The sequence below is a fragment of the Engystomops pustulosus genome, chromosome 3, assembly GCF_040894005.1.
Source record: "Engystomops pustulosus chromosome 3, aEngPut4.maternal, whole genome shotgun sequence".
NCBI lineage: Eukaryota > Metazoa > Chordata > Amphibia > Anura > Leptodactylidae > Engystomops > Engystomops pustulosus.
The window spans coordinates 224,002,618-224,014,560 of NC_092413.1; the positions used below are offsets into that span (position 1 = coordinate 224,002,618).

The window sequence follows — 11,943 nt, forward strand, 5'->3', positions numbered from 1 at the left end:
TTGTAGACTGCCAGATGTCAACTTCCACCAGAACTGGTAGTCAGGTCAGTCAGCTTCCTCAAGTCTACAATGAGGAGTGGACGTGGATGTCTGATATCTGTCAGGTGCTGAGTAACTTTGAGGAGTCAACACAGATGGTCAGTGGCGATGCCGCCATCATCAGCCTCACCATTCCGCTGCTTGGCCTGTTGAAAAACTCTCTGGTCAGCATGAAGTCGGAAGCTTTGCGCTCCTCACAAGAGACGGGGGAAGAAGATTCCCTTGTTGATAGCCAAAGCACCCTTAGGTCTGTTTCTCAGCACATATCGGAGGAGGTGGAGGAGGATGAGGAGGAAGAGGAGGAGAATGTTGGCGAGACACAAGAGGGGACCATTGTTCAGTCCTTCACTGTTCAGCGTGTATGGGCAGAAGAAGAGGAGTTGGAGGAGTTGGAGGAGGAGGAAATGGACAGTCAGGCCAGTGAGGGGAGTGAATTCTTATGCGTTGGTACTCTGGCGCATATGGCAGATTTCATGCTAGGCTGCCTATCCCGTGACCCTCGCGTTCAAAGAATTTATTCCAGCACCGATTACTGGGTGTTCACTCTCCTGGACCCACGGTACAAGCAAAATCTTTCCACTCTCATCCCTGGAGAGGAAAGGAGTGTGAGAATGCATGAATACCAGCAGGCCCTGGTGCACAAGCTGAAACAATATTTCCCTTTTGACAGCGCTAGCGGCAGAGTGCGTAGTTCTGCGGGACAAGTAGCGAGGGAGAGTAGGCGAGCAGGCAGCTTGTCCAGCACTGGCAAGGGTACGCTTTACAAGGCTTTTGCCAGCTTTATGTCACCCCAGCAAGACACTGTCACCTGTCCCCAGTCTCGGCAGAGTAGGGCTGATCTTTACAGAAAGATGGTGAGGGAGTACGTAGCTGACCATACCATCGTCCTAAATGATCACACAGCTCCCTACAACTACTGGGTTTCAAAGCTGGACATGTGGCACGAACTGGCGCTGTACGCCTTGGAGGTTCTTGCCTGCCCTGCCGCTAGCGTCTTGTCCGAGCGGGTTTTCAGTGCAGCTGGTGGCATCATCACCGATAAGCGTACACGCCTGTCGACTGACAGCGCTGACAGGCTGACGCTTATCAAGATGAATAAAGCCTGGATTTCTCCTAATTTCCAATCTCCACCAGGTGAAGGAAGCTCAACCTGAATAATTTATCCACTCCTCCTCCTCCTCATTTTCCTCCTTCTCCTCCTCTTTTACAGTAAAGCAGAGGAAACTGGCTATTTTTTGACAGGGCCCACTGGCTCTAGCTATAGTACTTTATGCATTTAATTTTTCTGGAGGGCCACCGACCCGGTCCTCTGTTTTAAACAATTTTTGGGAGTGCCACATACAGGCACTCAATCTATTCAATTTTTCTGGAGGGCCACCTACCTGCTCCTCTGGTTTGAAAACTTTTTTGGACTGCCACATACAGGCACTCAATCTATTCCATTTTTATGGAGGGCCACCTACCTGCTCCTCTGGTTTGAAAACTTTTTTGGACTGCCACATACAGGCACTCAATCTATTCCATTTTTATGGAGGGCCACCTACCTGCTCCTCTGGTTTGAAAACTTTTTTGGACTGCCACATACAGGCACTCAATCTATTCCATTTTTATGGAGGGCCACCTACCTGCTCCTCTGGTTTGAAAACTTTTTTGGACTGCCACATACAGGCACTATCCAAATTGAATTGTCTCCATAGCAGCCTCCACACGTTGTCTCCATTGCTACCTCCAAAAGTCGTCCATATAGCTGCCTCCATACATGGTCTCCTTATCAAACGAGGTGTGTCAGGCAGAAATTTGGGTTGTTTTCATGGATTCCACATCAAAGTTGTTAACTTTGTCGCCACCCTGCTGTGTTATCCACAAAATACACTGGCAAACTTTTACCATTTACGGATATTATTTCAGCACTTCTTGCGCATCTGTTTACATTCCCCTCACCCGCCATATCCTAAACTTATAAGAACGCTACTACACTTGATCTTATACAAAAGGTTCTTAGAAGTGCTGTTTGGGGAGTAGCCTAGAGACAGGGGCTTGGATTGGCGAAAGCTCGCCTGGCAGCGGAGCGCCAGCTCCATGCCAAGATCCAACTAACATAGTTTTAACTGCAGCACCTTTAATCTACTACTAGTTCACTGCCTCCATACATGGTCCCCTTATCAAACGAGCTGTGTCAGGCAGAATTTTGGATTGTTTTCATGGCTTCCATGTTAACTTTGTCGCCACCCTGCTGTGTAATCCACAAAATATACTGGCAAACTTTTATCATGTACCGATATTATTTGAGCGCTTCTTGCTCACCTCCTTTGGTTCCTCTCTGCCACCCATTGGTTTGAAGCCTGAGTCCATTTAGGGTATGTCGCCATGCCACTCTCTAGCCTGCCGCTGCTGCCGCTGCCTCTGCATGAAGTCCCCTATAGTGTCAGGGTCAATTATTGGATGTTTTAGATGCTATCTAGCTTCATTCTGTCACTCTGTCATGGCCATGCAGTTGCCCATAATTTTGGCATAATGGTGCGATTAAGCAGCCTCAGAGGCATCCATGCATGCTGCCCCTGCTGTTTCCTGTCCATTTCCGTGGTGTTTCCATCCTTTTCTGAGGTTCCCAGGTGTTTGGCCAAGCTTCCCTGTGCAGAGCCTTGGTCCCCTTGAAAAATGCTCGAGTCTCCCATTGACTTCAATGGGGCTCGTTACTCGAAACGAGCACTCGAGCATCGGGAAAAGTTCGTCTCGAATAACAAGTACCCGAGCATTTTATTGCTCGCTCATCTCTAATTAGGGCCTAATTTTTGCGCCAAATTTGTCTCTAATTTTTACCCAACAAAGTAAATATCATTTGAGACTAATAATGGAACAAGATTCAAAAAATTTGAGAGAACGTTCGGGGCTTCATTTTTACACAAAAAAAGTCTCATTGTGATGCAAATGCAGGGAATAAAAGTTACAGATATTTAAAAAAAATGTAAAAAAAAATCTTGCTCAAATGAGTCTTGATGAGATGAGAAATGGCGTCTGATAATATTCTCAGATCTGTACAATAAGACAATAATCACTCCCAGAGATGATCCCATAGACAATGATGAATTCATCACTGGTGAAATTTTACATTTACAAAACTGCTCTGAAGAATTTTCCATGTTGCATAGAGGGAATTTGTAATTTGGCAAACAAAAACCTATGTTTTAAAGTAATGAAAAGTGAAGTTTTTTGGAAGTGCAGCTGCTCAGAGTAGGTGCATTTTTGCGCCTTTTTTGCATCTTTTTAGGCGCAGATTAGTGATAGATGCCGAGCAAACATCTGTATAGGACGCACTCACTATGTCAGATAAGGCGCAGGGACTCAAAACCACTAAGTGCCGCATAAATGCGCCAAATTAAGGAAATTGTTGCGTTGTGTTTTAACACACACCTCCAACACAATGGGGAGGGGCTTACCCACAACACATGAATTTCCACTGAAACGCATGTGTTCTAAGGTGAGCACCACACGTTTTTGCATGTAAAAATGTACATTTCAGAACACATGGCTTTCAGTGGATAGACATATGTGTTTTGGGCAAGCCCCTTCCAGTTGCTTTTAAAAACAGAATAAAAATACAATGTGTGACGTGACGCAACGCAAAGGTTATACTCTGCCACACTGCCGTAATCATTATATTAACCAATAACATGATGATTTTTTAATTTATAGCATTCATTACTGTCATTTTTTCAGACATATAAGCGGATGTTAATGATTATGAAATAGCATGAATATAGAATGTGTATTGCTATATATATATATGGTGCACATTAATATAAATAAATATATAGTGGCATATGCTTTATTTATATGCATATCCATGTCCACATACATGCATAAATTCACAATATACACATAAACACATATGCAGAACACACAGTGTAGACATGTAAACATAGAAAAACGCAGTATACACCTGAACACATAGTGAAGACATAGTATACACATGAACACATCCATTATACACACTTTACATTGATTGCTTTAGCTGCACACTTACATTTTAGGCAAGACAATAGCAAAAGAGGGGAACATTAAAGCAGCTGGAGACACAGTCATTACCCAGGCCAGACATTTTGCCTGCACACTGTCCCCTCCCTCCCCCTCTGTCCCGTCTATCAGCCACTTCCTATAGAAGCCTGGGAGAGACCTCCTGCAGTGTCCTAGTGACATGAGCTGCAGCTAAGAGTCGGTGAATGTGTCTGTGGATAATGAGGTGCTGCTGCAGACTGTAACCTGTACACTTCCCCTATGAGCCTAATAACGAGTCCTGACCTGCAGCTTCTGAGCCTCCATTAACCCTTTACATACCTTCATAATAGCCAAGCCCCAGCTTACTTGCATGCAATATATAAATAAAAGCTGCAGCCCGCTCCAAAGCTACTTCACTCCTTAGATTGTTGTCTTCTTTTCCTCCTCAGCACAGGGAGGTGGTAGCAGTATCCACACGCAGCAGCAGAGCTGCGGTACCATGTGATTCTCTCACTACCTGATGTTCGCTCAGCGGCCCCATTGGAAGGAGACTTTCCACATGCTGCGAGCAGTGAGCAGCCCTACCTACCACGTGACCTCCTAGTCGGGGCCCACCGGAGGATTCTCCGGTTCTCCGGCGGGCCAGTCCGACGCTGTCTAAGGGGAATCTGTATACCCCAAATAGCAGTTCTATTTAGTGACAAAATCGAATAGGAAGAAATCTGTTTGACTTTCATGCATCTGCAGTAGTGAGCTGTCAGTTGTGGGGCTTCAGTAAAACGCACATTGTAATACCATTTGGGGGCTCTACTTTACAGCCAGATTTACGTGTGAAATCCACGTAGTTTATACAGTGATTTGCGCTGAAATTACACTGTCAGTTGTGGGTTATCAGTATAACGCACATTGCCATACCTTATTGTGGCTCTAGTTTACAGCCAGATTTACGTGTCAAACAGAACGTGTCAGACAGAAAGGTGGCAGGTGGAGCAGGCAGAGGTGGCAGCACAATAAGGGGACGTCGCAGCAGGGGTGACTCTGTGAGGCCAGAACTGCTGTTGTCATCTAGTGGCAGTGTGTTGATCAACAACCCAAAGGTTGTTGAATGGTTGACTAGGTCATCCAATTCCTCAAACATAACATCTGACAACCCCAGCCAAGAGTCTGTAGGTTCCTCTGATAAAACAATTAGTTGGCATGGCCCCGGAGCAGGTCAGCGGCCCTCACCTGTCCTCAACCAGGCTCTGTCCTGTTCCTTTCCCGCAGCCAGAGAGCTACTTGGTTGTCTGGGCTCAGCGCCACTATTCAGCGAGGACGAAGTGTTTGAGGACAGTCAGCAGCTGCTTTGCAGTGAAGAGGTGGGGCAGACATCCGCTGCTTCCTGCAGTAGGCAGGCTGTGCATACTGACACCGGTGAGGAGAGTAGCAGTGACCGGGAAGCGCAAATTGACGATGATGTAGCCGATCGCACTTGGGAGCAGGGTGTAGCAGGGGATTCATCATCGTTGGGCGAAGAGAGTGTCAGCTTGCGGAGAAGGCAGCAAGTCGCTACTGTGGCTGTGAGTCAGCAGGGTGGCAGCAGTGCGAGGATGGGAGCCAAACGTCCACGGGGTACAAATCCCGATTCGCAGGCCAAAATAAGCAGTGGCTCAGGGGTTCAGCAAGGCAGCGGCGGTAGTAGTCGCTCAGTGCAGAGTGTTGGCGGTAAAATTACCACCTCAGCGGTGTGGCAGTTTTTTGTAAAGACACCAGAGGAGCTGAGCGTGCGTATATGTCGTATCTGCGGGCAGAAAGTGAAGCGTGGCCAGGGAGCTAACCTTGGCACCACGGCCCTGCGACAACACATGTAGCGTCACCATCCAATAGCCTGGAAGATACGGGTGTCAGATATGGTCCATCCTGCAGGTTCAGCAACAGCAGCAGCACCTAGTGGCACACATGCAGTATCACCATCCAATGGCCTCGGAGAAACGGGTGTCAGATGCGGTCCATCCTGCAGGCGCAGCAACAGCAGCAGCACCTAGTGGCACACATGCTGTTTCAGCAAGTCAAGGCTCCAGCACCTTCCGAAGGGAGCTGTTTGTCTTGCTACGCAGTTGTTGAGCTAGGCGATTACAAAAAGACAACTCTATGCGTCCAGCCATCCTAAGGTGCAGAAGCTGACCATGCTCTTGTCGAAGTTGTTGGTACTGCAGTCTCTCCCTTTCCAAGCCGTGGACTCTACACCCTTCAGAGAACTAATGGCTTGTGCCGATCCGAGGTGGATAGTTCCAAGCCGCAATTTTCTTTCCAAAAAGGCTGTGCCAGCCCTTCACCAATATGTAGAACAGAAGGTGGGCCAGTCCTTGAGCTTATCAGTTTCTTCCGAGGTGCACTGCAGCGTGGACGTGTGGAGCTGTAATTATGGTCAGGGCCAGTATATGTCCTTTACGGCCCACTGGGTGAATGTGCTTCCCGCCCAGCCACACCAACAACTTCAACAAGAGACGACGCTTTCTCCTCCACGTTGTCAAACTGCTGCTCCTGCGCCAGTGTCCGCCACCTCCTCCTCCTTCTCCACCACCACCTCAGCCTCCACAAGTGCTGCTCCATCATACCACATGTGCAGGGCACAGCGGTGTCACGCAGTTCTACACCTGGTTTGCCTGGGCGAACGAAGTCACACAGGGGAGGAACTGCTCCACATCATGCAAGAAGAAATCAATGTGTGGCTTTCTCTGCGACAACTAAAAAACGGAACCATGGTGACAGACAATGGGAGGAACATGCTGTCCGCGCTGCACCGAGGAGGGATGGTCCATGCGCCCTGCATGGCGCACGTGTTCAATCTGGTTGTCAACAAGTTCCTGAAGTCTTACACCCATCTGCAAGACATTCTAAAAATGGCCAGGAAACTGTGCACGCACTTCAGCCATTCTTACAAAGCCAAGCACACCCTCCTCGAGTTGCAGCGCCAGAACGGCATACCCCAACATAGTCTGATATGCGATGTTTCCACCTGTTGGAATTCCAGCCTCCATATGTTAGACCGCCTGTATGAACAGAGAAAAGCCATTAATGATTTTTTGATGATGCAAGCGGATCGGAGTACTCCCCTGTGTAACTTTGATGTCAGCCGCTGGCAGCTCATGCGTGACACCTGCCATTTGCTCAGGCCTTTTGAAGAGGCCACGTTATTTGTCAGTCGCCAGGACTGCGGGATGAATAACATCATTCCACTGCTTCATGTCCTGGAACTCATGCTGCAAAATCTGTCTGGTCAGGGCACTGGAGAAGTGGAAACTACATCTCATGGCCACATGAGTCTGGTGGGGGCTGAACTGGAGGAGGAGGAGGACATTGGAGCACAAGCAGAGTCTGGTGAAATTAGTGTTTTTCTACAGGAGAGTGACAGGAGAGGAGGAGCAGGAGCATCCGGAGGAGGTAGAAGACGAGGCAGATGACCCATAAGCACCAAGGCAGTATACTGTGGATATGGAGACCGGGAGTCCCTCAGAGTCACTTGCGCAGATGGCCCACAGCATGCTGCTTTGCCTAACTAGTGACAGCCGAATAGTCAACATCCGGCATAGGGATGACTTTTGGCTCTCCACCCTCTTGGACCCTCGCTACCGGTCCAAAATGGGTGACTTTTTTCCTGCTGCTGAGAGGAAGGTGGGTGGGGGCCTCCTTGGACAGCACTTTACCACCTGAGGTAGAGGATCCCATGGACTACTGGGCAGCCAAACTTGATGCGTGGCCGCAACTTGCGGAGTTTGCAATAGAGAAGCTGTCCAATAGAGAAGCGGCCAGTAGTGTGGCATCAGAACGGGTGTTCAGTGCGGCGGGGGCCATCATTACCCCCAGGAGAACCCGCTTGTCCACCCGTAATGTGGAGAGACTGACCTTTGTCAAGATGACAGGCTTGGATTGGCCAGGATTTCAACTCACCAATGCCTAATGCATCAGATTAGATCAGCCATGACGCCTCCTCCAAACGTTGAGAAATGAGTCGGGGTTGTAACTACCTGCCTCAGCTACTATTCTGATGCTGCCACCCGCCTGATGACACACATCTGCTGCTAGTTGCACCATCTGCCTCCTACCATCTTTACCAGGGACTGGAATTGTCTGCGACCTCCACACTATATTATGATGCCACTCTGCAGGCTCCTGCTGCTTCTGATGCCACCTTCACACTATATCATTGTGTCACTCTGTGGGCTCCTGCTGCTGCTGCTGCTACTGATGCCACCTTCACACTATATCATTGTGCCACTCTGCGGGCGCCTGCTGCTTCTGATGCCACCTTCACACTATATGATTGTGCCACTCTGCGGGCTCCTGCTGCTGCTTCTGATGCCACCTTCACACTATATGATTGTGCCACTCTGCGGGCTCCTGCTGCTGCTACTGATGCCACCAACACACTATATGATTGTGCCACTCCTCGTGCTCCTGCTGCTGCTGCTTTTGATGCCACCAACACACTATATCATTGTGCCACTCTGCCGCTCTTGCTGCTTCTGATGCCACCTTCACACTATATCATTGTGCCACTCTGCGGGCTCCTGCTGCTTCTGAAGCCACCAACACACTATATCATTGTGCCACTCTGTGGGCTCCTGCTGCTGCTGCTACTGATGCCACCTTCACACTATATCATTGTGCCACTCTGCGGGCTCCTGCTGCTGCTGCTGCTACTGCTGCCACCATGCGGCTGACACCTGTGGACTCCTGCTGCTGCTTCTTCTGTCGCCACCTCCACACTCTTATCATTGTGCCACTTTGTGGCCTCCTGTTGCTGCTGCTGCTGCTGCCACCTCCACACTATATAATTGTGCCACCCTGTGGCTATCCCTGTTGCTGACCCCTGTTGGCTCCTGCTGCTGCTTCTGCTGCCGCCACCACTGTTACTGCCACCATGTTGCTGCCACCTGTGGGATCCTGCTGCTAATGCCACCTCCACAATAAATCATTGTTCCACCCTGTGGCTATCCCTGTTGCTGCCCCCTATTGGTTCCTGCTGCTGCTTCTGCTGCCACCACCTCCACACTCTTATCATTGTGCCACTTTGTGGCCTACCATGTTTCCGCCACCTCCATAATTTGTCATTGTGCCACTCTGCGGCTACTCATGCTGCTGCCAACTGACCGCTGTCTCCCTGGATCACCATGTGATTTCCATAATGCTGTTTTCACCCTCCACCCCTCTATGACGTTGCCACTATGTTTGGTTTTCCCCTTCATTTTATCTGTCAGAAGGATGAAAAGCTTCAGGATTGAGCCAAAAGCAGGAGTGGATACAGAACACAGAGGGCATGCAAGTATCCCATTTGCTGCTCATCTCTATTCTGGATCAACTCCTGTTTGTTTTTGGCTTTAGCAATACTGATGGATTATTGACCGATTGAAAGAGGACACTGACGCGTGAAAAGAAGGGCAAAATGATCAGTGACGTCAATGCAGAATTACGGCCGACACCCTCTGCACTCTTTTGGGGGGCTTTCCACATGTATCCGTGTTTAACAGAACAGATTCTGTCGTAATCTATGGAATCATCTGATGTCAGTGTAAGAAGAGTGCACTCTGTGATGTTATAGTGGGATCTTAGCCCTCAGTTCGGTCCTTTCGAGCTGGCACAGACGTTACCTTGTCAGGCTGCGTTCTCGCTTTGCTTATTTGGGGAAGTTGGCCTATGTAAGTGCACATGGAAGTGAAGAGTGAAGCGATTCTAAGAGCGGCGGCTGTCATGTGCGTGTCCTACTAAAACACAGCATTGTTTGAAGACCAAACCACGCTCCCTATGCATATATAAGCATGGCACAATGTTCTACAACACCCTACAGGCTCTCTGCAGCCAGGAAATGCCTGTTTTTTTAATGTGATTCGTTTTGACTCGATTTGGGTCGAAACAAATTATTTCGAAAGATTCGGCGAATTGGGACGAAACGAATTTTAACAAATTCGCCCATCTCTAGTCTTCACCAATGTGGCTAAACATTTACTCCCAAAACTTCAGTCTGCAGTTACATCATTCTCTATTCTCCAGTCACACAGAGGAGGAGACATGACGCTGGCTCAGGCTTTATACACCTGGCACACCCAAACCTGATCCAGATCTGCAGTGACAGCTGACGGGACAGTGATAGGACCTCTCTCACCTCCTCTCCACAGCTCAGACTCAGCTCAGAATGTTCTCCGGATCTCCAGTTCTTCTCCTGGTTCTTATCATGTTTTCTGTGGTGGTCCATGGACATAACCGAGGTAAGTCCCTTTAGCCCGCATCTTAAAATGATTGCAGCCTGGGGGACTGGTCGTGCAGTGTCCTCACTAAGGACAGGCTTAAGGTTCCATAAATATGAGTGTACAGGATCAGGGTAGAGATCAGAGACAGTATAGTGTTCAATACCAGGAAAGGGAAGAATTCATGACTGGTTAGGGTTAGCAGCTGTTTAATATAAGATTTCCATGTGCTTTTACTTCCTTGTGAATAATCACTGAATTTTAATCAAGTGATTCAGCAGTCCTGCTAGTTACTTCTGTACTGTATGCAAACTCTTCTATCTTCCAGTCAGTAAGATGGACAGTAAAGAGAGAGACACAGTGGGAGACGCCATGAGGAAGGGCTGGAGCAGTGAAAAAGGTGTCAGCTGTATATATATAAGCAGAGGGCAGCATGGAGAACAGGGAAAAGCTGAAGCTCTCAGGAGGAACAAATACACAATATATATATATATATATATATATATATATATATATATACACCAGGCCGCTCCACAGGCACGACTTTGCCCGCAGTGGTGGCCAAGACGAGGTACAGAATCAGAAGGCAGGAACGGTGTCGTAGTCAGGCAGAAGGTCAGGACAAGCAGCACTGGATCAGAGTTGAGGACGTAGCAGAAGGTCAGGGCTGGCAGCAAAGAAGCAAAGTCAGCAACGGACCCAAGGTCCCAACAGGGACATGAGGAGAAAGCAGGGAGGCACACGGGTGCGCCTGCGATCCTGAACATAGGTTGCAGGGCCACCCGTAAAAGATCTGTATATCTTCAGATCTAGAGGGTTTGGTTTCTTCCGGTGGCTTCTGGGTGACACTTCTAGGGTCCAATCAGTGAAGGTAATAAGGTCTCCTGATAGCACATTGTATAGAGATAGTAATGAGTGTAAGACATGTAGATGGGACCACACACTGGTATCAGGAGAAGACCCCGTACCAGAGGCAACTAGAGCCCAACACCATGTAGATAGCACCTGCCTGACCATCACCATGTAGATAGCACCCGCCTGACCATCACCATGTAGATAGCACCCGCCTGACCATCACCATGACCCCTGATGACCTAAGAAGAGAAGATCACCAAACCTCACTAACTTCTTGTTGTTTCTCTTGTAGGTGCGAGAGATCTGGATAAACGTTGTAGGAATAGAGGAGGGATTTGCCTGCAGTCGTGTAATGAAGCTGACCGGTGGCAGAGTGGCTCCTGCAGCAATGGCGTCTGCTGCTTACCATGGTTGACATAACAAATAGGATGACATCTTCACCCTCTAATGTCACTCTCCCAGGCATGAGCCATGTGACTTGTCAATAAACAGAGACATCAATCATTTATTTCATTGTATTTTATTTTTTTGTCTCAGGGGTTTCATTAAGACCAAACAACAATGTGTGAGCCGTTGCTTATGTTGGATGTAGGGTCCCTGTCAGGAATAGGTTTATGTAGGTTCATGATTAGGGTGATATCACTTGTATTGTATTGTGTTTCTTCCTCCCTTTATTGTGTTTTTATCTTTTATAACTAAAAACAAATAACCCAATAATATAATATAATAACTCAAATATGTAAAAAAAAGGGTGTGGGTTGTGGTGGGGGTAATACACTATGCTCTGTGTACTTACCTGGGTATAAAGTGTGTGGCCATAAGTACCTGA

At 48.1% G+C, this 11,943-nt stretch overlaps 1 long non-coding RNA gene across 1 annotated transcript; it reads left to right on the top strand.

Moving 5' to 3' along the window:
• The first annotated feature begins 10,090 nt into the window (after nucleotides 1-10,090).
• Nucleotides 10,091-11,622, top strand: LOC140120748 (uncharacterized). Its single transcript, XR_011853972.1, has 2 exons — nucleotides 10,091-10,280; nucleotides 11,407-11,622. It is a non-coding gene; the product is annotated as an uncharacterized lncRNA (long non-coding RNA).
• Nucleotides 11,623-11,943: the final 321 nt, after the last annotated feature.